This window comes from Uranotaenia lowii, chromosome 3 (genome assembly GCF_029784155.1).
Source record: "Uranotaenia lowii strain MFRU-FL chromosome 3, ASM2978415v1, whole genome shotgun sequence".
Lineage (NCBI taxonomy): Eukaryota > Metazoa > Arthropoda > Insecta > Diptera > Culicidae > Uranotaenia > Uranotaenia lowii.
Window position 1 is genome coordinate 158,528,680 of NC_073693.1, and position 25,956 is coordinate 158,554,635.

Consider the following 25,956-nt stretch of genomic DNA (forward strand, 5'->3'; position numbering starts at 1 on the left):
ACAACGCATCCCGAAGGAGGTCATTCACCTGATGCAAACAAAGTCTGCCGTCGGTGGTCTACGGAAAACGGCGTCTCAAGCCACACGTTTAAAGTTGGCAGTGTGTTGGTTGATCTAAAGCCTTCAACAGCGTGTTAATGGTTTTGATGATTGTTCGTCTAGGGTGGCGCTTGAAATATGAAGTCGAAATGTTTTCGCTTTAGGAATAAAATAATTTAATTAACGCTTATTTATTTTGGTTAAACTATTAAGGATATAATTATATGAATATTTACAGTCGTTTATCTCAAATCAATGTGTTTTTTATATTGGTCTTACAAAGAAAAGGTTTTGCCTTATTAACCCGTAACACCTCTGCGTCCCCTTTTTCTCTCAGCTTTCGGTACAGCCACGATTTCGGAATTTTTATTGGAATTCGACGATTCTCAATTGTTGTTGGAGTTCGACGATCTAGCTTTAGCGCTTGAAGGGTCTCGAGCTCGCAAAAAACGTCCCTATGGTGTAGGTTGAACAAAGTGTTTAAGGCCACAAATATGAGTTTGTGATTTTTAATTTATTCGCGGGGAAGGCTAAGTTTGCAGCTCGGGACGATGGCTCTAGGGCGGTAGACGGTAGATATCCGGTGTTCTAGTTGAAGTTTACGCAGAAAATCTTATTATAGAATGTTTCATTTCGTGAACGGTGAACGTTCAGTGTTCAAGCTGTAGTTAGAAATTTCAGTTAATTAATTGAAATTTTTTATGAGTAAATCGAAAAGTTCCATGTTTTCAATCGCTGGTCCCTTTTCGTCGCGTAGATCTTTGCGATCACCATCCAATTTTGATTTGATTTGAAATTTGTTTATTTGAAGGGTGCCGTGCGCTATTCTGATTAAGTACCCTTGATTACCATCCGATCATCAAGGTTTTGTTTATGAAACACTATAAAAATCGATCGTATTCATTTGTATCCAAGCGAGATACATCTATTTTCCTTCGCCATGTCTGTTAGTTTTTATATGTAAAACAGCGCAATGAGCTATAGAACTTTAATTTGGAAGATGATTTGGTTTATTGAACAATCTGTCATTCTAAAATATTTGGAATGAAGTTTTTTATTAGGCACTAAATTAGAGGCGTGTTTTGTTTCATAGTTACCCATGGGAAAAGCTGTCAAACAATTATAATGAAGCATTCCAAGATTTTTATATCTATAAATATAAGATTTTTTTTTCAGAAATGGCAAGGACTCGATTCATCATTATCCACTTACAATAAAAAATTAACGTTTGAATCAAACGTATTCCGAAATAACAGTACATAAATGACAGCTAATTCAAATTCTCGATTTTTTCCCACACGAATCTGTAGAATCTAGATGTAGAGCAAAGTTAAATGTCTCAAAAAAATACAAAGTAGGTAGTTTAAAAAAAATCTTTGATTGAGAATAAATCTGGATGGATCTGAGGGTCATCTGACAATATCCGGGCAAAACCAGGCTTTTCATTCTGAATTTATCCGAAAAAATTCAAGAGAAAGAGGCGGAAAGAAAATTTATTCAAATTAAAATGTTCAGCGTCAAAATTGTTGTTAAAACTATGGTATGAGAATTTCTCTTATTTTTATTTTCATGAAAATAATTCTCAGGAAGTGATATGAGCTAAATGACAAAAAAAAATGATAAAAACTACACGCTTCTTTATTTTAACTCAAAATTAAGTACGACCGAGGTTCAAAACATAGCTCGATTCTATGAACTTAAAGTTAAGTACCCTTTTTCCTCCTTGCGATGGTTCAAAACGGAGTTCTAACTGCGAACTCAAAATTGATCCCTTTCTTTCCTTCGGCGAGGGATCAAAGCTGAGTTCGACCTTATGAACCAAAAATTGAACTTTTTTTGTTGGAGTGAAAACACAGCGAGTTCACTTCGAACCGGAACAGCAACCAACGATCACGACGCAAAGTTTTGCCGTTCCGGAACAATTACCGGAAGACTGTGAAGGATCTTCATAATGGAATGTCCATCGTGTCAGCGTAAAATTCTGTCCGTCATTGTCATCATAAATATGGTAAGCGGCTTGGAATGCCCGGAAACTTCCGGATGTTATATACTTTCCGTGGGAAGTAACATCCGGAAGTTTTCTTTGGCCGGGAGTGTCAAAACTTTCCACCGTTCTGTAATTGCAATGCAATGTACCGGAACAGCAACATCCGGGTACAAATTTTTTTAACCATCCTTTAATTCGCTGAAAATAAACAACCCTCCAATAAAAAGGATAAATTTGAGTTCGGCTGCCGAACTTTGTATTGAGTATGCCTATCAGAACATAGTTTTGCGTTTGCCCAGTCAAACTCAAAGTTGAGGGCTGCTACTGAAGTGCTGTTTTGAACCAAAATTACTTAATTTTGAGATTAAAAAAAGGAGCGTGTATGGCAAAATCTAGCAAGGTCGAGATACAGAGATATCCTATCTAAAAATCTAAAAATTTCGTTTTTTTATTTCCTAGATCGAAGTTATGATTTAAAAAACGCAATTCCAGAGGTATAAGAATAGTTCAGAAAATTTGGCTTTCCAATTTATGATGACAACTTGTATCCACTACACTTAATTCACAAAATATGACTAGAAGGGCATAGTCCGATAGTGATAAAAGGGAAACGAAATCTTCGCGTTTGGTAAAACATTCCGAAAATAGCAGGAAAACTACTGTACGCAGATATAAAGCTACGTGGACCATCTTCTACTCTTGAAAATGCTTGCGAATACTTGCGAATGCTGCTGCTGCGCTCTTATTTTGTTGAAACGCAGTCAGTGGTTAAAAGTCATAAATACCAGCAGGTGCCGCCGTTCGCAATTCGAAAAGGGAACCATTATTGGCGAAAGAATGAAGTCATTTTGCCATTTGCGGTATACCGTTGCACCTAATTGAATGCAAGGAATGCGAGCTCGCACCGGGTTCTTTATGGTAATGAAGAGTGTGGTTTTTGGTTAATTGAATGCCGTTGTCGTTCTGCATGCGCGAAAATTTTTAATGGATTGTTAGGAACAATTGAGATTAACGGAAACGGCGCATTATCGGCTCTTGTATGTTTAATTATTAACGAACCAAAAGTTGGGTACCGTCAACAGGGGCATAATGCAACACATTTCAACTTCAATGGCTTCTAAAAACTTAAAGTCCGCAGATAATCATACCGCTTGCACATCAAAAGTTTTAAGGTTGGTGGGGCATCAAATTGACGTAGTCAGAAAATTTGAAATTTTCAAATTGACAAAAACATGCTTTCTTCACCCTACTAAGAAAAAGGGGTAAGTTGCAAAAAACTTTGTTAGTTAGTTAATGATCCCGCGCCGATCCTCCGGTGCATAGGGCCGTGGTAAAAGACCTCCACTGTTAACGATCCGGAGCCAGCGTCTTCACCTGGTCCCAGTCAAGTTTCTCGTCGACAGTTCGGATTTCAGCGGCTAGGTTTCGCCGCCACGAATTTCTGGGTCTGCCTCTTCTTCGATGACCTTCTGGATTCCAATCTAGCGCCTCTCTGCAAATCTCGTTTTCATCTTTTCGCAGCGTGTGCTCAATCCATCTTCACTTACGTTCCCGAATCTCGATTTCTAGCGCCTTTTGATGACACCGGCGATGTAGTTCCTCATTCGAGATCCAGTTGCCAGGCCACCAAGCGCGGATGATATTCCGCAGGCAGCGGTTTACAAATACTTGCAGTTTTCGCGTCGTTACCGCATATGTGCACCAAGTTTCGCACCCGTACAGCAATACGGATTTGACGTTTGAGTTGAAGATTCGGATTTTTGTTCGTAGAGAGATCTGGCGTGACCGCCAGATGTTTCGGAGACTCGCAAATGCAAATCGGGCCTTTCTGATCCGTGTTTCGATGTCTTTTCTGGTACCACCATCAGGCGTAATCTGGCTACCAAGATACTGGAAGCACTCCACTTTCTCAACTTGTTGCCCAGCTACCATGAAACTGGAGGGATTTCCTGTGTTGATCTCCATCGACTTGGTCTTTCCGACATTGACTTTGAGACCTGCTGCCTTGGAACTTTCGGTGAGGTCGTCGTGTTTGCTCTGCATATCTGGTTGTGTTTGGGCGAACAAAACAATATCGTCAGCCAGGTCAAGGTCGTTCAGTTGCTCCATTGTTGAAGGATTCCACGGCAATCCTCGGTTCGGTGCACAGTCAATCGATCCAATCAGAATCTCATCCATTACGATTAGAAAAAGTAGCGGTGATAGAATACATCCTTGTCTCACTCCAGCAGTTACCGGGATTGGTTCGGACAAGACACCGTCGTGCAAGACCTTGCACGAAAATGCCTCATACTGTGCTTCGATGAGATGGACTAGTTTCTCTGGGACCCCTCGTCGCCTTAGAGCCGCCCAGATGTTTTCATGGTTAAGTCGGTCGAATGCTTTTTCGAAATCAACGAACACCAGCAGAAGAGATTCCTGGAATTCGTTGATTTGTTCCAGTATGATTCGTAGCGTTGTGATGTGGCCCACACATGATCGTCGAGATCGGAATCCAGCTTGTTGCCGTCGGAGTGTTGCGTCTATTTTCTCCTGGATCCTGTTCAGAATCACTTTGCAGAGTACTTTGAGGGTTGTACAGATCAACGTTATGCCTCGCCAGTTACCGCACTCTGTCAGGTCTCCTTTCTTCGGGACCTTTACGAGGATACCCTGCATCCAGTCGGCCGGGAATGTTGCAGTATCCCAGATGTCAGCGAAAAGACGGTGCAACATCAGCACAAAGGCAAGGTCGGCTTTCAGCATTTCAGCAGGGATGCAATCGATCCCAGGTGCTTTGTTGGATTTCATGTTTTTGATTGCCGCTTCTATTTCAGCCAGCGAAGGCGCTTCCGAGTTGACGCCATTTATGCGACTTACTGTTGGCGCTTCGAGCTGCAGATTCTGTTGGCCATCGCTATTCGTGACTCGGAAGAGTTGTTCGAAGTGCTCAGTCCATCGTTTGAGCTGATCTGTTCGATCGGTCAATAACTGACCTGCTCGGTCTTTTAGCGGCATTCTTGCATTAGTCCTTGCACCACTGAGGCGGCGAGAAATGTCATAAAGTAATCGGATATCTCCATTGGCGGCGGCTCTTTCTCCCTCTTCGGCTTGGGAGTTTGTCCAGGCTCTCTTGTCTCGTCTACAAGCTCGTTTAACTGCCTTTTCCAGCTCCGCATATCGTAAGCGGGCGGCTGCTTTGGCTGACCCGGTACATGCCTGCTCAATTCCGACTTTCGTCTTTCTCCGATCATCGACCATCCTCCAAGTTTCATCCGACATCCATTCACTCCGAGAGTACCATGGCTCGTCGTGATAAAGGCATTCTTGATTCCACACCACTGTTCTTCGACTGTTCCGTCTGTCGGCAGCTCCGAGGCTCGGGATTCTAGCTGTTCAACGTATGCCCTTTTCACCTCTGGATTCTCCAACCGGCGGACGTCGTATCGACACCCGACTTTCTCCTCGCGCCGTTGGACACGCGCAACTCTCAGTCGTATGATGCATGGTCAGATGCAATGTCTGCGCTTCGCTTGTTGTGGACATCAAGAAGGCTCCTTCTCCATTTTCGGCTGATGCAGATGTGGTCAATTTGATTTTCTGTTCGGCCATCTCGGGATACCCAAGTGACCTTATGTGCTGGTCGATGGGGGAAGAGCGATCCACCGATCACCATGTTGTTGTTGCCACAAAATTCTACAAACAGCTCTCCGTTTTCGCTCATCTGTCCTAGACCATGGCGCCCCATGATGCGCTCAAGGTCCTGATTGTCGGAGCCAATCTTTGCGTTGAAGTCGCCCAAATGGATTTGAATGTCACCCTTCGGAATTTTCTCTACCACGCTGTTCAGTTGACTGTAAAACTGCTCTTTCTCCTGCAAGTCGGCAACGTCAGTTGGCGCATAACACTGGACCATTGTAAGGTTTCTAACCCGTGTTCTAAATCTGGCTACGATTATTCTTTCGTTTATCGGTTCCCATCTAATGAGGGCCGCGTAGGCCTGCGGGCTTAACAGGAAACCAACTCCTCGTTCCCGAGTAGCATGTTCTCCTCGTATGCCAGAGTAAAGCAGGACTTGCCCGGATTGTGTCTTGTGTTCTCCAGTATTAGGCCAACGGACTTCGCTCAGTCCCAGAATTTCAAGCTTGAGGCGGCTAGCCTCTCTAGCAAGTTGTTCCAGTTTGCCTTGTTGGGCAAGGGTTAAAACATTCCAAGTTCCAATTCGTGTCCGTGTTTTCATGCTAAAAATCGTCGCCAAAGTTCCAGGTCGGTCATTTCTTTCGGATTCCGTAACAATTTCAAATCGGGAGCAGTAGGTTGTTAGCCTAAAGTCCCTATCCCGCGATGGGGCTGCCATCTTGGACTTAGCTGGCGGGAGCCGCATTTCATAAATTCAGCCGCTTGCTGCAAGACAGACGCTGTTTGAGCCGCCCCTGACCTGGAGAACAGACGCTCGGTTGTTGTTGCACGCCGCCCCTGACCTGGGGAACAGACGCGTGCGGCCACCTTCTCAGTCTGCATGCGACCAAAGCATCCACCGGGGTTGGGTACCCGATCTCCGCTTAGGTTACTCGCACCCCAGCCGGCACCGCGGGGAGGTAGAGATAGGAGTTGTGAATAAGAGGTGATATGACCACTATGGGGTCTCGTGTTGCACATTATCCACCGTTTACCAGCCAAGCCAAACTTTGTCTTTAATAAAAAAATCAAATGAAAACGTTTGAAAAATTATAGTTTTTGATATATGTCATGTTTTTCAAGCAAAAGCATTAAAGTGCTGCATACATTTAGGGTATAAAAACTACCAAAAATGTACTAGCTGAAATCATAAAAATAAATGTTTGGATGGATTCATTAAACCAACACGTGATTCAAAACAATCATATTACAGCACATGGAAACAAGATTTAAAAGGTAATCATTTGCATTCTGATGCATTTTAGCCCAGATTGGTAACTGAGTTATTAAAATATTTAAAAAACATTAGTGACAGTACGATAAATATGTTTACACCAACAGTGTTGGTAGAGGATAATAAACGCAATATAAAGTTTGTAGGTGATATTAATAAGATAATCCGTCATACTGGGTAAAATTTTTACGGCATCAAAAAATATAAAAAATTGTACATCTATGGCTCGATTTTTAAATTATCTATGAGAATCAAAAACTTTAGAAGACTAATTCACGATGTGAGAAACTATATAAACATCATATTGTTATCATTAAATGATAAATTTATTACATAAGGCCAGAACAAATATCAATTGCTTCTTTTGTCACCCCCATTCATAATTTTCAAAAACTCCGAAGGGGGAAATAAATAAAGTTTGAAGTATTTTATGGAAAATTCGGAAATTTTATCAAATATCCGAAAGATAACAAAACAACAAAACAAATTGTGGAAGATGGGAGTCTTATCAACTTTTATATGCTTTAATTTTTTGAACTTTTCAATAAAAAATTACTTGACTTATGGGTTTTGTGCAATGGTATAGTATGCAATTTTATTGCAAACAAGCTTTCATGCAATTTATTTCAATTTATTAGTTTTTTGCATTATTTATTACCCCCCCTTTCGTTGATCCAACTCCGAGTGACAAAAGAAGGATTTCAATTTTTTTCCGAATAGAATTGAATTAGTATTGTGGTATACAAATGTTGCATCTAACCCTGCTGTTGCATCACGGGAGGCTGGGTCATTCGGCCGAAAGTCATGAGGCCGAAGGTCAATCGGCCGATGAACGTTAGGCCGAATGGGTTATCAGGCCGAATAGAACACTAGGCCGAATAGGTTATTCGGCCGATGGTTATTCAGCCGAAGGCTGTAAGGCCGATAGAACGCAAAGCCGAAGAGATGTTCAGCCGAATAGTCACTAGGCCTAATGATTATTATGCCGAATGGTCATCAGCCTGAATAGTCGTTAGGCCGAATGGTCACTAGGCCGAAAAGTCATTTGGCCGAATGGTCATCAGGCCGAATGGTTATTAGGCCGAATGGTCATCAGGCCGAATGGTCGTTAGGCTTAATGGTCCCAAGGTCGAATGGTTATTAGGCCGAATGGTCATCAGGCCGAATGATCGTAAGGCCGAATGGTCACTAAGCCGAATGAGTATTTGGCCGAATGGTTGTAAGGCCGAATGGGTTAAACGGCCGAAGGCTATCCAGACGAAGATTGTTCGGCCGAATAGACGGAAAGTCGAATGGATATTAGGCTGAATGACCGCATGGCCGAATAATCGTGAGGCCAAATGGTCACTAGGCCGAATTGTCACTAAGCCGAATTATGGCTAGGCGAATGAACGCTAGGCCGAATGGTCACTAGGCCGAATGGTCGTTATTTCGAATGGTCACTAGGCCGAATGTTCGTAAAGCCGAATGGTCGTAAGGCCGAATGGTCAGTCTTAATCGAATTTTTGCGTGATAGGTCGAACGAATGTCAGGCCGATTGATACCAGGCCAAATGGTCATTAGGCCGAATGGTCGTAAGGCTGAATGATCATAAGGCTGAACGATCGTTAGGCCGAATGGTCAGCCTTAATCGAATTTTTGCGTGATAGGTCGAATGAATGTCACGCTGAATAGATAGCAGGCCACGCTGAATAGATAATGACCATTCGGCCTGGTATCTATTCGGCGTGACATTCATTCGACCTATCATGCAAAAATTCGATTAAGATTGACAATTCGGCCTACCGATCACTCGACTTAACGGCCATTCGGCCTTACGACCATTCGGCCTAACGACCATTCGGCCTTACGACCATTCGGCCTTACGACCATTCGGCCTTACGACCATTCGGCCTAACGATCATTCGGCCTGGCATTACGACTTTCCATGCAGACATGTGACTCACGATCATTTGGCTTAACTATCATTCGGCCTAACGACCATTCAGCCTTTTAACCATTCGGCCCAACGACCATTCGGCCTCATGATCATTCGGCCAAACGACCATTCGGCCTTGCGACCATTCGGCCTTGCGACCATTTGGCCTTGCGACCATTCGGCCTTGTGACCATTCGGCCTAACGACCGTTCGGCCTTGCATCCATTCCGCCTAACGTTCATTCGGCCTGGCAATCAATCGACCTAACCAGCATTCGGCCAAATGACCATTCGGCCTAACGTCCGTTCACCAGGCCGAACGTCATTCGGCCTTGCATCCATTCGGCCAAACAATTTTCGGCCAAATGTCCTTTTGTTCCGTTCGGCCGAACATACTCCGGCCTAGTAACCCTTTCGGCCTAGTGACCTTCGGCCGAACATCTTTTGGCCTCTCGGGCTTTGGCCGAATGTCCGGGCCCCGTTTGACGGTAACTTCTCTTTGGGCTCTCGTTTCGCTTAAGTACTTATCATGACAAAATTGACACCTATGACATCTACTTACGTTCATGTGAAGAGCATGTTACCATTAGCATGTGAAAAAGGCTATAATCAAGATGCTGTTTCCTCGAAAGGCCATACAAAAACAATCTATAGTAGAAACCTTGAATTTTCGGCTAACGTACATTTATCTCACCAAAAAAGCACGACGGAATCTGATTATCTAGCCTTGATGTAAGTGCAACCCGCTAGCGAAATGCAAAAAGCATTACCAAAATAAATCGATGTTCCATTTCGCAAATGGCCAATAAAGGATATTATTTTTAGCGAGCTTCCAAACAAACGAGTTGCCTCGCTAGGTTGGAAAACTCTGGGCTGGCCATATTAACCAAGCACCGAAAATTTTACACAACACAAATTATAATAAACACCCGGGGAAATTTTACCTATAGTGCGGTGCTCCTAGCTCTAGTGGTACTGGGCCAGTGTAAATATAACATAGGGTGTTGGTGTTAAACGAGTTAGAAAAGTACACATAATATCATAATTTTAGTTATGTTTCTATTGACATTATTAATTCAACGTTTGTGAGCTTCTAAACCTGAGACATTAAACGTGCCACTACCTTACATTATTCCACTACATTGCGGTTTGTTTCTCAGCTCCGATATTGACCAAGCGCTGGCCTCTGCCTGGAGTCCGAGAACCGAGTGAAGTTGTTTTGCTAGTGCAAACATTACTATTAGCCGCCCCATCAGAAATCGACTGTAATTCATTTATGAACGGCAGAGGCAATTTGCATACTTATACCTACTCGTTCGAAGGAATCTCGCTGATGAAAAAGGATCAGAACGACTTTTGGATCTCTTAATTCGGTTACATGGTTTTATTTAAATTATATTTGAAACAATTTTAAAAATACTTACCAGGATCTTTAAAAAATCATTACGAGCTTTCAATATTTTGTTCAAACTCACTGTTTATAATACTCGGATGATTCGTTGGTAATTTGAATACAGCTCTTTAAATTGGAACCCAGTTTTGAAAATAGAAAAACGAAATAATGAGTTACGGTTGAGTTTAATGAAGTGAAAAGTTTAATTAAGTGTCCTATCAAATTTGCACTTGTTTTGCCCTCTGCACTAGTTTTTAAAACTAATGCAGGGTTGTTCCCCTCAAATTCCCAAGCTTGATGAAATTGTCAATGTCATCATTGGACAGATAAGGTGGCTCCATCAAGGGGAAAGTGTTTAATTAGTTGCCAGTATTTATTTCAATGCACAGCTTGATTTCGGGGTTAGGTTCATTCCTCGAACACTAGACAACTCAACCTTGAAGGCGCTTCTTTAAACGCTGCTGCCTGTATCAAGCCAAACAAGTCATTGTTTGAATGACTTATTTCTGCGAAGAGCACAACAAACCCACCCAGCAAAATTCGACGTGGCAGCTTCTCAAGCGTCCGTGAACAATCGTTGAAATTTGAAGTAAGTATTCAAGACCTGGAGAGCAAACTATGGTCGATGGCGATAACGATCTGCTTTGAAACTTGAAACGATTCGCTTCGGATAAGCTTTTCTCTGTTCGATCTGGAGAAGTGTGCTTTTGACAAAGTCATCGAAAAAGTTGTTACTAAAAATTCGATCACTTGACACAACTTGTTCTTCTTGGTAGGACAATTTGTTGGACGTGTACCTTTTCTGACACGGCGATGTGGCTCAAAAGTCTGAGTGGCTGCCAAAAGTTATCTACAGTTAATAAGGGCGGGAATGGCTGAGCAGATATGTTCTTTTCCTTTCGTTTTGGCGCTAATGCCACGGCACCCAAGTGGGAGGGAGGTTTGGGGAGTAATCTCAATTTTAACGAGAGCAGTGAAACATCTACTTGGCAGCTTTCATTTCCCCGGGGTGGCATTTCCATAATAATGGATCTGATTGTGGTTTGGCGAAGGGTGTACCTTTTCCATGTTTTCTCAACCAAGCAAATGGTACTTGTGTAAATTGACGAAGCCCCGCTTAAATAACGAGCACAGTGTTCGGTTGAAGTATTTTTATTTTTCCACATTTTTTTTTCCTTCACGAGCTCATTAGAGACACTGCTGAATGCTCGCGTGAGAGGTGGAAAGTATCAAATTTGATATGGTTTTTTTTTGCACGTTAGAGGGTATTGTACTGAGAGGTAATGAGCATAGAATTTTCTTCTATAAGATTGTCCAAGATTTCTAGGTACAAAATTAATTGGTGTCAATCATTCCATCATGAGATCAATCAATATTGACGTCACTCTCTGGAGCCACCGCCAGCCAGTAGCACTAGTTTACAAAATTTAAAAAAATTGTGAACTTCATTTACTGATCCAAATTTTTAATGTTAAATCTGGCACTGAATCTAAAGTTATCATTTCGGGTTAACAACTTGTAAATTTCTTTAAGGTTTGCCAATACTAAGCGCTTTTGCTTTAGTAAACGAGAACTCCCCCCGGGCACTTCTGTAACCTTTTTTTCCCTGCCAGTTCTTTGCGTACATCTCCTTCAAGTTAAAACGAGCTTGAAGAAAGGTACTCTCCAACGCATTTCTTCATATTTCCAATTAAGCGCTTTGAACATGCAAATTCACCTGTTGATTATAATTTATAACAATAAATCACAATTCAATGTATTAAAGACTTGAAATTACTTTGAATTTTCTGGAGCCTCCACGATTTTGGAAGTACTGACGAAATCCGAATTTTGTCGCTCGTCTTTGTACACCCCTGAAACGTTTCTTCTAGCTGCTCAATCATCTCCTCTCCGATGCACAATAAGGAAAAAAGTGTAGAAACAGCTAAGAAATTCAATATTTTCCCTACTGCACAAAACATATCTACATATGAAAAAGTATTTTTCTTTTGTGAAAATTTCCAGAGAAGCGATTAGATAGGGGAGAGTGGGGATACTTGATCCCCTTTTTTTTATTTTCACCATATCTTTTTGGAAAAATTTAGCAACTCGCCGTCTTTAACATTTTCTGACAGCTTGTAACTTCAAGTTTCTATGCTCCAAAAATTAAAACGATAGTTGAACCCGTTGATGAACTAGAAGCATTTTCGTGGGAGTAAAAAAATTGCGATTTTTCTGAAGTTAGGGGAGACTTGATCCCCTATTGAAGGAGACTTGATCTTTTATTCAGGAAGCTGTGCGATCTGGTCCAGGGCTTGGAGGCACCAGTGTGCCAACCACTCGACCTTAAACGCCGGGGGAACCGCGCACTACCGCTCGACTCGTTCACTCACGCTCGTTGATCGCTGGCTGACTGGCTGGCGTACACGCTCGTATCGAATGACCGAGTGTCGGTTAAATCCATTCACACATCCTCCTCCTATCCAAAAAAAAAATCAATTTTGGAACAATGTTTCTTGTTTATATAAAACTAGCTGATCCCGTACGAACTTCGTTTCGCTTTAAGTCGTTGGTACGTCAAAATGAGTTTAGAAAATGAATTCGAAACATTCTTTCGACAATTTTGGGGAAAAAATTAAACAGTGTTTAAAGTCGTTACTATTACTATTACTTGAAATTCAAATTAAACGGTTGATTGGCTTTTTATTAAAATTTATGTGAGAGTGTTTTCTTCTCGATCGATTGCAAAATCTAGACATTATGGCAGAAACATGTACTATTTGTTTATGTGCACGACTCTTTTGCTTGACCTTCACACTTAAATTGGTATCAATTAACTGCCTCCAACAATATTATTGCACAAAACACCGAACTTTCAATGAAACCCTCTTTTTCTGTCCCATGGCCCGAAATTCGATAATTGAAACCAATTTTACGTTCCTCAAAACTCCCTTGTGCCATTTTCTTTTCAAATTATATGTAAAATAACGTCAGGAACTTTCAAACAGTGAACAGTGAATATAGACGCCCCTTTCGCCGACCCTTGACACGGAACATGCTACCTGGAGTCAATTGTTCATAGTTTATAACCCTCATCTGAACATTTTCATCTCAATCCGATGCATGATCACGACAATATCGCGAAAACAGTGAGCAACTAACATGGACGGCCTTTTTTTACCACGATTCAAAACTTGACACCTGAAATCAATTATCACTAGTAGAGGATTTAATCCCTGATAGCAAAACAAAATGTTGAGGAAATTTCTTACTCAGTTTCTCTGCGAACCACCATGAAATTTAATAGGCAATGCATGGTTCTATCACTTACGTGAATTGATTTGGTCTCAACACGTATTTTTAAGTTTTTCTTCTATTACTTCTTTCTTCTATTACGTTTAACTTTAAGTTTTTCTTCTATTACAATGTCTGTCAACAAACCTAATATTAATGTAATCGCGCATTTTTTGTTTCGGAGGCCTTTCAGTTTAAGACAGTCTTTTCGACACACTAAAAATTTAATAAAAAATGTTCATGTTGTTTATACCTTATTTCATGGTCAATCCCGTTCATTCATTTTGCTGTTAGCCACTATCTCATTTGAATTTCAAAGGCTTTTTCCTGTAACGTTATCATTATCAAGGCTCTATCCAATTTTTCCAGCGTTCATCTTACTCATTTTATGATTTCGAATTATTTTCTCGATTCACCTTGCGATTCATTCTTATTTCAAGCTGTTCTTTCAACTCGCTTGGTTCAAATTGCGGAGATACTTGTGTTATCCTATTGACTCGCTTTTTTTTAGTTATCCTCACAACTCGGAATTTGAAACACTGAATCCAAGCAGATCTCTCAACTTCCTTCATTGTTAACTATCATCTCAAATTGTTCAACACGTTTGGTCATTAATTTTAAAAGCAACTTAAGCTGTTCTCGCCTTTTAATTATTGTCGCTGAATTCCCAATATCAGCGACGGTGACATCACTGACGACACTGCATATTAACCAGACATCATTCAAACACCTTGCAAATGTCGGTACCAAACAAAAGAAAGAGTTGCCGATTGCCGAGGTGTTTGATGAATTTTTCATCGTCGCTGGTTGGCAAGGTTGCCAATCCCCAGCGCGAAAACTTTGGATTCCAACTGCATTGACAATATAAACACTCAGGCATCTGAACTCGCATTCCGATTTCAAGTTGTCCTTTCAACTCGCTTGATTTCTCGTCATTAACACAGGCTGTCTCCTCTACTTGCTTTTTATTTTCAAGCTGTTCTCTCAACTCGCTTCATTTCTTATCAACAACTCAAGCTATTATCTCAACTTGCCTTTTAATTTAAAGCTGTCCTCTCAACTCGCTTGATTTCTCATTCATAACTCAGGCTGTCCTCTCAACTCGCCTTTTGATTTCAAGCTGTCCTCTCAAATCGCTTGATTTCTCATAAACAACTCAGGCTGTCCTATCAACTCGCCTTTTAATTTAAAGCTGTCCTCTCAACTCGCTTGATTTCTCATTCATAACTCAGGCTGTCCTCTCAACTCGCCTTTTGATTTCAAGCTGTCCTCTCAAATCGCTTGATTTCTCATAAACAACTCAGGCTGTCCTCTCAACTCGCCTTTAAATTTCAAGCTGTCCTCTCAACTTGCTTGATTTCTCATAAATAATTCAGGCTGTCCTCTCAACTAGCCTTTTGATTTCAAGCTGTCCTCTCAACTCGCTTGATTTCTCATTAATAACTCAGGCTGTCCTCTCAACTCGCCTTTTGATTTCAAGCTGTCCTCTCAACTCGCTTGATTTCTCATGAACAACTCAGGCTGTCCTCTCATCTTGCCTTTCGATTTCAAGCTGTCCTCTCAACTCGCTTGATTTCTCATAAACAACTCAGGCTGTCCTCTCAACTCGCCTTTTAATTTCAAGCTGTCCTTTCAACTCGCTTGATTTCTCATGAACAACTCAGGCTGTCCTCTCAACTCGCCTTTTAATTTCAAGCTGTCTTCTCAACTCGCTTGATTTCTTATTCATAATTCAGGCTGTCCTCTCAACACGCCTTTAAATATTCATTTTCATCATTCAATCTGCTGATTCTATTTGATATGATGCTTTCTTACTAATTTGCCTCGCCTGAACGTCTGTATTCAATTAAATGAAACATTGATTAATTTGTTTCCATATGGACTATATGTCACCTTTTCTCTACACCGACCGAAAAAGCTCAATAAACATAAATCAAAAAACTAATTCTCGCTATAACCACTTTCTTTATATAATGGGTACTTAGATTACTCATTGTCCTAAAACGGGTAATTTGATAAATTACTTAATTTTTAAGCTCGGCTAATGCAAATTATTTATTCGTGAACTTTTCAGAATTGTTTATATTTTTCGGTTCGACTTTCTTTTTTCCGATTCCGATCTCCAAACCTTGACTCTGCAAAAAGGTTTATGAAAAGGAACTTGTCACGGTCGCCAAATGTGCGATCTGGTCCAGGGCTTGGAGGCACTGGTGTGCCAACCACTCGACCTTAAACGCCGGGGGAACCGCGCACTACCGCTCGACTCGTTCACTCACGCTCGTTGATCGCTGACTGACTGGCTGGCGTACACGCTCGTATCGAATGACCGAGTGTCGGTTAAATCCATTCACACAGAAGCCCTAATCCTTGTATAAAAATCAAACAAAACCCCAAGATAGAATGTTAATTGACTATTTTTTTTTCTCAAGGGATTTTAAGCATCACTAGCTTATTCATCCCGAGTTAATTGACTATTTTGGTCATGTTTGTTCTTATTTCACAATTTATAGCAGACATAAGAAGAAAATTGTATAACTTTGTCTCAACGCTAATAACATTGCATACTTAAAGGCGCTATTTTTTTTATAATTAAGAGAAAACGGTTGTACTCCATTTACCCGAAAACCATTGCCCAGAATGAAAAATCCCCAGAATTCCAATCGCCAGAAAGAACCATTCCCCAGAATTTTTTTCCCCAGACGAACCATTCCCCAGAAAAATTTTCGCCAGAATGGACCATTTCCCAGAAATTTTTTCACCAGAATGAACCATGTACCAGAAATTTTTTCGCCAGAAGAACCATTTCCCAGAAATTCGAAAACATTTATCCTTACTAGAAATTATTTAATAAAAAGGAATTGTTACAAAAAAATGGGGTTTCATAACTTCATTCTTTTGCGGCAAAGCCGCAACCAACGAGGATGAAGGGACTGAGGCGGCACAAAGCCGCCGAAGCTCCCAAATCCGAGGAGGCCGCCGACCCGCCGTCGGAAGCGGCGGCCCTAAGACATTGGTCTAGGTCTGCCGGGGCTTCCTAGGTCTGCGTGAAAGCTAGGGGTGATCCCTTAGCCCCGTCCGCCACGCGACAGCGTGAAGGACAAAACGTCTTTCAAGTTCGAACGCGCAGCGTGAGGAGTCGGATACCAAAACGGTTTTTTAAAGGACCATGGTAAGCATTGATTGAATCAATTAAAGTACCCAAACCATAAACAAATCACAATATTGGTTCAAAAAATTAATTAAGTTGGAAAATTTTAAAGTCGTAGTTTCATTTAAAAAATCATTTTGAAAAGTTAATTTCGAATCATATGAAATATACAAGAATTCATTTGAAAAAAAAAACAAATAAAAATACTAGGGGAAAAAATCTGGGATTTGTGCCATTCTGGTAAATGTTCCATTCTGGGGAAAAAAATTCTGGGAAATGGTCCATTCTGGGAAAAAAATTCTGGTAAATGGTCCATTCTGGGGAATTTTTTTCTGGGAAATGGTTCATTCTGGGGTTTGATTTCGGGTATTTGTCATTCTGGGAAAAATTCATTCTGGGCAATGGTTTTCGGGTAAATGGGATACAATCAGAGAAAACTAATTATTTTTGCTCTTTACTTCAGACAATTGTTTGATAAATATTAGTTTTTGGATAAATATTAGTAATTTCGTAATCAGCAATCATAACGATCAATTCAGAAGAAGAATATGCCGTTTGGAAGGGGGATCAATTGTAACCAACTCTAGGGGATCAATTGTACCCATAATCAACATTTTAGAAAACTTTTTCTGAAAAAAGATGAAAGTTTTCCATTGCTTTGGAAATATGGCATTATGAAGTTCATTTTTCGCTCGAACGATTGATACATTGGAACAAATATGTTTTTCATAATTTTACCATGTCAGGAACATTTAAAAGTGATGAAAAAAAATCTTCAAGTTACATTTTGTGAAATTTTTCAAACAAAGTTCAATTACTCAAACAATTATTTTGTTAAAATTTTTTAAACTACAAGCATTGTTATTTTGCTCATTTTGGCACATTTTTCTAGAACATTTGATCTTTGTAAGACATTCCAGTTTCGAGATATAGCTAATAATCAAGTATCCCCAGGGATCAAGTATCCTCATTCTCCCCTATAGTTTCAGACGCCGCACGAGCTTACAAACGGAGTTATAGTGCCTTTTTTTTAAATATAAGGGAATATTTTGTAAACAAACCAGAAAAAATCCTATTCAGACTTGAAAACATTGAACAAAAATAGGCCTAGCTTGTGTAGTTTTTTTTTGAGAAATCAAATACAGGCTACTTGAGCTACCGCACGTTTTGGAAAATGGAGTTATGGCTATTTTTACCTTCAATTCCCCTGTATTTTTCAATTATTTCAGAAAAAAAGCATGTTCGGACTTCAAAATTTTCGACCCAAGGAAACTAATCTTATGTTTTTTGTTCAAAAAATCAAATGGAGGCTATTTGAGCGACCGCACGCTTCAGATAACGAAGTTATGACTATTTTACTCTCAATTCCCTTACATTTTCAAATAGTTAAGAAAACGCATGTTCGGACATGAAAATTTTGAACCAAATGCGACGTATCTTATGTGATTTTTTCAAATTCAAAAAATTCAAGTCCGAACATGCTTCTTCTGAAGTATTTGAAAAATGTTGGGAAATTGAGGGTAAAACAGCCATAACTCCTGTTTACAATCCGTGCGGTGGCTCAAATAGGCTTCGTTAGAATCCTCGGAAAAAATAACACAAGATAAGCCCCATTTGGTTCAAAATTTTCAAGTCCGAACATGCTGTTTTCTGAAATAATTAAAAAATGTAAGGGAATTTAGGGTTAAAACAACCACAACTCCATTTTCCGAAGCGTGCGGTGGCCTTCATTAGATTCCTCGGAAAAATTACATAAGATAAGCCCCATTTGGTTCAAAATTTCCATGTCCGAACATGCGTTTCCTTAACTATTTGAAAAATGTAAGGGAATTGAGGGTAAATTAGCCAAAACTTCATTATCTGAAGCGTGTGGTCGCTCAAATAGCCTCCATTCGATTTTTTGAAAAAAATCACATAAGATTCGTCTCATTGGGTAGAAAATTTTGAAGTCCGAACCTGCTTTTTTCTGAAATAATTGAAAATTACGGGGGAATTGAGGGCAAAACCAGCCATAACTCCATTTTCCGAAACGTGCGGTAGCTCAAATAGCCTCTTTTCGATTTCTTAGGAAAAATTACACAAGATAGGCCTACTTTTGTTCAAAGTTGTCAAGTCTGAATAGGTTTTCTTCTGGATTGTTTACAAAATAAAGGGGAATTATGGGTTAAAAAGGCACTATAACTCCGTTTGTAAGCTCATGCGGCGTATGAAACTATGTCTAATCGCTCCTATGGAAATTATTACTTTAGGAAAATACTTTTTCATAGATATGTTTTGTGTAGAAGGGAAGATATAGAATTTCTTCGCGGAGTATACACTTTTTTCCCCATTGTGCGATGCTTTAAAAATTTCATTTTGATTATCAGCGACTCCAGCAAAATAAGTTTTCATTGCTTTCGATGTCCTGAGCATTTTTTTCGTTTTTGCATTAATTTGATCGTCTGACCCTAGTTTTACTCACAGGAAGTGATGCCACATTTAAATCGGTATTTTGAAACCCATCTTGATCGGTATGGAAATATTAAAAATCGGTATTTTGCTGTGGATATAAAAATGCACAAACTGTTATGGTTATTCAATAGTTCACCAATTCAACTACAAGATTGACAAAAAAATCAAAACTCGCCGCTTCGTATTCAAAGCCTAACAAACAAAGATTATTGTCTGATACCTTAAAAACCCTTCATGTAAATATAACATTTATTCTTAGCATTAAGTTAAACACTAAAAGTAACTTTCCTAACATAGTTTCTCTGAATAAAAACTTGTAATGGAAAACTAGTCCCAGAACAAGAGTTCGCTAAGTTAGGCAGAAAGACTCGCAATGGTCAATAATAGGAGAGATGAGGGCATAATGGCCACCTTAAGAAGGACGCTAATTCAACCATAGAAAACAGCTATAATTTGTGAATTGCTTCATTGTTTCGTGTTCAGGCACTAAGAAAATCATTTCCTAACGGACTAAAACCTGAAAAAGAAGATAAAAATGTTTAAAATGTATTTTAAATTTTTTTGCCAAAAGCTGAAAATCAGTCACTAGGGGTATAATGGGAACCCCCACTGGGGCAGTATGAGCACCATTAATCGGGGCACGGAGAGCATTTTCTGCCGTAGAATCTAGCAGTGAACTTGACTCGATAAAGTCAACTGAATTATAGATTTGGCATATTGGTTAGGTGTCGTAGGTAATCATAAGACTCGAGTTCGATTCCTGGTCGATGGTGAGTCGTAGATCCAACAAACACAGCAATAACAAAATAGATTTACCGATGGTTTAGACAGTGAATTGAAATTTCTAACCAACGAAATTGTTTTATTTTTTCAGGCCACGGAGCATCCCTTTGCAGTAGGTTGGTGTTAGGTTTTCGCACATCCTGACGGATCAAGTAAATCCGAATGCTTTCCAGGGATTACAAGAACACGAATTCTCGACTGACCCGGGCAAAGGCTGTTCAGAAAATTCATTTTATTTATTTAGTGTATATTCTATGACAACTTTGATTGATGGTAAACACACTGACCATAGTAAACATATCAATTTGGCTACTCCAGGCATGTCAAACTCGTTCAAGTGTGCGGGCCGCATTAAAAATCTTCAATGACGTAGAGGGCCGCAGCCTAAATCAGTTAGAAAACATAACATATAAGTTTCGCGGAGATTAGATACTATAAAATGTAATATAGTTATAAGTAAACTTGGAATAAAATTTTGCGTTAAATTTCTGTGTTAGCTTCTAATGTTTAACATTCTTAGATTATAATGCATTATATCTATTGTCCTGATATCAGGTTGAAGTTTATTTGTCACTGACACTTTCATTATTGATGATAAATTTTTATCAGAAAATCTCGAACGATGAGGAGTTTTTGTAATTTCATTATGGAAAAAAAAACTGCACACATAGACAGCTGCTTGCAAACATACCAAGAATTCTGGCAACAAATTTCCGTAACTCAACGTAGCGTTCAGACAAATAACTGTAAAATGTTGGTACAGCCACTGCAATGTATTTCGCTTTTAATATATAATCGCACTGCAGCTCTATCGACTCTAGTTGCAAATTATCAGCAGCATTTTTAAGGAGCAAACGAAAATGGAGATACAAACAATAAAAATTCTTGCATGCTGCCTCATTTTGATCTTTTTAATTCTTGACACGTAGAGAAGAGCACAAGGTTTTCTTTGGAAATTTGGTTGATCCATAACCGTAACTTCGCTTGAAAGTTTTTTACATCATTACAAGCAGTTATGATATCTTTTTTTTCTTTTCCTTGAAGCTTTACACACAAAAAAAGCATAGTAAAATTACTAGATCCGTGGTTTAAATGAACAACACGCAACCATATTTTTGAGTCAATAATGTTTTGTTCTTGATATTACCATCCACATAGTAATTTTACTTTGTGTTAATTTTGGCTGCGCATAGTAATTTTAACTATGTTCATAGTAAAATTGTCAATGATAGGAAGAGCTCTTTTACTTCGAGCATAGTAAAATTGCAATTTTCCATTATCGTAATAACACATTAAAATGAGTACCCCATCATGATATACATCACAAAATTACCATTCGGCATTGTATAAAGACCTCGAAATAAAATTCATTTGTTAAAAATTAAAATTTTTATTTATTTTAATTATTTTTCATTAACTTCAATTCATGGTGGTAGCACCACCCACGAATGGGGCACAGGGGTTGCATCACACTTAGCGTCTGAAATAAAAATGAAAAAAAAACGGGAAACAATTAATTATAGGAAATACGAAAACGTACAAAAACTGTTCAGTTTGCTTGCTCAACAAGCAGTAAAAAAATTAGAAAATAAAAACACAATTTCACTCACCTGAAAGCCTGCATTTAACGGCCCGGCAGATTTACTGAAATTGCGTTCCGCGAACAGTGCGCCAGCTCACCGGTTAGCAGCTTTCGTCACAATGTCTTCCGACGTTGTCCAATATCCGAAATCGAGGGAGGTTGAGGAGCTCGAGCGCATTCGCCGACACTAAATAAATTAGGAAAAACAGTATCACACATGGAATTGAAAAAAATGGTAAATTCGCCTATCCGCTGATGAATAAAATAGAACTAAATCTAACTAACCTGAAAAATTTCCGACCAGACTAATCTGCTGTCCCGCTCCGGGAGCGTTGGTTCAAAGGCTCGTTGAGGCCCTTTCCAGCTTGTCGACGACACAATCTGGGAAATCTTTCGACAACGTTCTGTTAGCATATTTCATAAGCAGTTAATTAGAAGTAACAAAAAAAAAACACAATTTACTCACCTGAGGAAATAATTTTCCCGATCCGACAAACCGACAATCCGATAATTTTGTTCGCGTTCCGAAATCGCGAACGGCTGGCCCGTAAAAAACAAACACTCGAATGAAGCACATAGTAAAATTACAATGAATTATAATGCGCATAGTATTTTTGACAACACAAATGACGGTATTTCAACATTACCATGGGCATAGTAATTTCAAGAACATGAATTGTGTAATATCAAAATATCATGCGCATGGTAATTAAGACACGAGAAAATTACTATGAGCTGTCAAAGTTCGCATAGTAAAAATACTATGTCGTAGTATTATCGCCCAGATTTTCGGTAAAAAATACTAAATCATGGTTGAAAATACTAAATGATGGATAAGTAAAATTATCATAACTCTGTATTTGAAAAGCCCATGCAATTTTTTTCCGTGTAAGTTCAAATCTTGCAGGTGGCCAGTGAGATCCCGATCAGGAGAGCATATCAAAATAATAACTGAAACGTATCTCACCAAGATATTTACATTTAATTTAGTTATAATTAAGTACTCTAAATTTTCAATTCTTATTTGATGGGGTTGAGCTCATTCTCAATGATTAAGATTTTGTGTCGGTTTGTCCTCAAATAAAATGATTATATCATATTTTGATATACGTGCAACTTTTTATGAAACACGGACATCGAAGTCAACGGCGCATACCTTGGATTAATTCCCTCCTGATCGGGATCAACGTCAAATGCCAAATCCAGAACCCAGTCGTCTGCTTGAAAATGTTCGACAGGTTCACTTTTCATTTCTAAAAATAATATTATTTCCTCTCGTAGCAAAAAAAAATTTAATATTGTGTGGCAGGAAAGCCAGCGTACTTCTGTGTAGTAGGGAATTTTGTGAAAATTTAAGACGGGGCTACGCGGGCCGCATTGACCAAGGCCGCGGGCCGCATTGACCAAGGCCGCGGGCCGCATTGACCAAGGCCGCGGGCCGCATGCGGCCCGCAAACCCCCAGTTTGACATGGCTGGGCTACACAATTAAGCTGTTTTAAGATTTCCCTAAATTTCCCGCTTTTTTCGGCTGTGTCCCGCCTTTTTTGTGAACTGTCCCGCTTTTTTTCTAAAAGTATCTGGCAAGCCTAGCATAGCCTATTATAGAGCGAAAAATGTCGAAGTACATTTTGAAGTTTGGATTAAAATCCTTAAAATCGGGAGGAAATCGGAAGGTTTTTCCAAAAATCGTTAATCGGTACACAAATCGGTATATACAGATTCTTGGTCTGAATTTGGTCAAAATATGTATGGCATCGCTGCTCAAAGGTGTCTGACCAAGAATTTGTAATGTCGTGTTAAGAAGGGATAGCTTTGAATGGTAAATATCGCGATTAACAGGATGTTCATCAACATCTTCATCTAGTAACTTATGTTTAATATTTTTTTACCCAGCTCAGGTGGGGTTTCTAACTCATCGAATGTATGACCCATCACACTGGGTTTAGCTTACTGTCGTATCGCATTGGATACATATCCTCCGACCTTCAACAACTTTCCCGGCGTATTCATGAAACCTGTCCTGATAGCGCGAGGTAATTCTAGTCAAATTCTTCTTACGAGCAAAATCAGCCAAACTGGTTCTCGTGACTTTGGCATATGGTTTGCAAGCGTTGAACACCAGAACGTGGATTTAATAAAATCCATTCACGGAGTGTGAAATTGCGATATGATCGATGCTGGTTAGGAGCTGACATTTTTTTGACATCAAACCTATCGAACACACCATTTTATTCTTCCAATAAGGCCGGAACAAATTTCAAATCCTTCTTTTGTCACTCGGAGTTGAAACATCGCAAGGGGGGGACAATAAAAAATAATGCGAAAAACAAATAAATTGGAATAAATTGCACGAAAACTTGTATGCAACCATATTGCATACTATATCATTGCACAAAACCTATAAATCTAGTAATTTTTTATCGAAAAATTCAATAAAATCAAGAATACAAAAGGTGGAATGACTCCCATCATCCAAAATTTGTTTTTTGGTCTTGTAATCTTTCAGATATTTGATATTTTTTTGCGAAATTAACATAAAATACTTCAAACTTTATTTATTTCCCCCTTCGGAGTTTTTGAAAATTATGAATGGGGGTGACAAAAGAAGAAATTGATATTTGTTCCAGCCTAACTGCGAGTAATAATTAATCTTGGTATTTTGCCAACCGGATGGTAGCTTGACGTTTCACATACTTATTGCTGATGTCAGCCAATGTGGTGGAAAGAGAGGTGATGAGAAAGAAAAGTTGCAAAGGTGGAATAGGCGATGGAAACGCTGCCGGAGTTGGGTGATGGTTTTGCATTAGTGCAAGTGGGATGCAGCTAATATTTCACCCAGCTTTTGACAGATCTTACGGGGTTTTCTTAAGAAGAGAAAAAATAACTTTTCGATTTCATCGCCCATAGTAAAGTTTTTTCTTCGTAAATATAGTTACCATGACAAAAGTGACGTAACTACCGACATTTTGACGCATCGCATTTTGCCTAGGATAAATGAAGCTTCCCGACAACGACGCGTCGCGTCGCAGTTTCGATTCACCCAAAACTTTGGATTTTTCTTATTTACGTTATAATAAGTCATCCTCCTGATTATGAGCGAAATCGAAGAGGGTCGATGCATTTTCAATGTCACTTGGTATGGAATGACCCTTATATGAACATAATTTCACAATTACATTACAATGGTTATATCATATTGAAAAATAAAACTTCTCTTATGAATCCCTTGGCTTGAATAAAACCTCTCAAATGAATAAAACTGTGTTTTGTAATATAGCAAATGTGAGCAATGTGTTACTTTATGTTTACCTACTTTTATTCATATCATGTCCCCAATAAAAAGGTTATAAACGATAAAATTCATCGGTTTAAATTCAAAACCCATTTCTTCGATTGCGAAATGGCCAAAGCAGAACACAACCAAAAAAATGTGTTTTGGTTTTGTCGGCAGCAAAGCAGATTTCCTTTTGCTTGTTCCGGTAGAAAACGATTCTACGGGGGATCCGCAACCGTAAGTATCAACAGTTAGTTATAATTAAGTTATGTTTAAGTTATCATATTTTATGCAATAAGACGTGTTAGGAGTTCTCTCAAATAAACTTTTTCTGGAATAAATAGGTTTAATTGTATTGTAAAAGGAAAAATATTCAGGTTAAGTGATCAATTCACTGGCAGGAAGGTTGTACAATGTTCATATAACAGCTGATGAATTTTTTAGTACAATATGTTTATTACCTAAAGTCTGTTTCACATATAATCTGGTCGGATAAAATAGATCATTTCTCCGCAAAGAAATAACGTACAACAAAAGTAAAAATGTAATTTTGTAGGGTTTTTATTGCATTTTAAGGAAAAAAATTGAAAAATCATTCGTTAGCTTTTTGGATGAATTTTCGAACTTTTTTGTTATACCACCCATCATTTTCTGCACTTAAAGTCGCGAATGCCATAAAGATGGTAAAACGACTATAATCGAAAAAAAATCTGCACAGTACTGCTGGTAACCTCATTCGCCATCGTGTTCCACCACTTTTCCATTTGAGCGGGTTTTCTCATGGTTCTGCCACATTTCTTCAGTTTGCCCTTAACTATTGCCCAATATTTCTCGATGGGACGAAAATCCGGACAGTTTGGTGGATACTGCAACATTCCCGGCCGACTGGATGCAGGGTATCCTCGTAAAGGTCCCAAAGAAAGGAGACCTAACAGAGTGCGGTAACTGGCGTGGCATAACTTTGATCTATACAACCCTCAAAGTACTCTGCAAAGTGATCCTGAACAGGATCCAGGAGAAAATCGACGCTACACTCCGACGGCAACAAGCTGGATTCCGATCCGGACGATCATGTGTGGACCACATCACAACGCTACGAATAATACTGGAACAAATCAACGAATTCCAGGACTCTCTTCTGCTGGTGTTCGTTGATTTCGAAAAAGCATTTGACCGACTGAACCACGAAAACATCTGGGCTGCTCTTAGACGACGAG

The 25,956-nt window shown here is 39.4% G+C and overlaps 1 long non-coding RNA gene across 1 annotated transcript; it reads right to left on the reverse strand.

The window, feature by feature from the left end:
• Positions 1–21,569: 21,569 nt before the first annotated feature.
• Positions 21,570–21,996, reverse strand: LOC129753186 (uncharacterized). Its single transcript, XR_008738917.1, has 3 exons — positions 21,931–21,996; positions 21,750–21,854; positions 21,570–21,651 (listed from the first exon to the last, which is right to left on the reverse strand). It is a non-coding gene; the product is annotated as an uncharacterized LOC129753186 (long non-coding RNA).
• Positions 21,997–25,956: the final 3,960 nt, after the last annotated feature.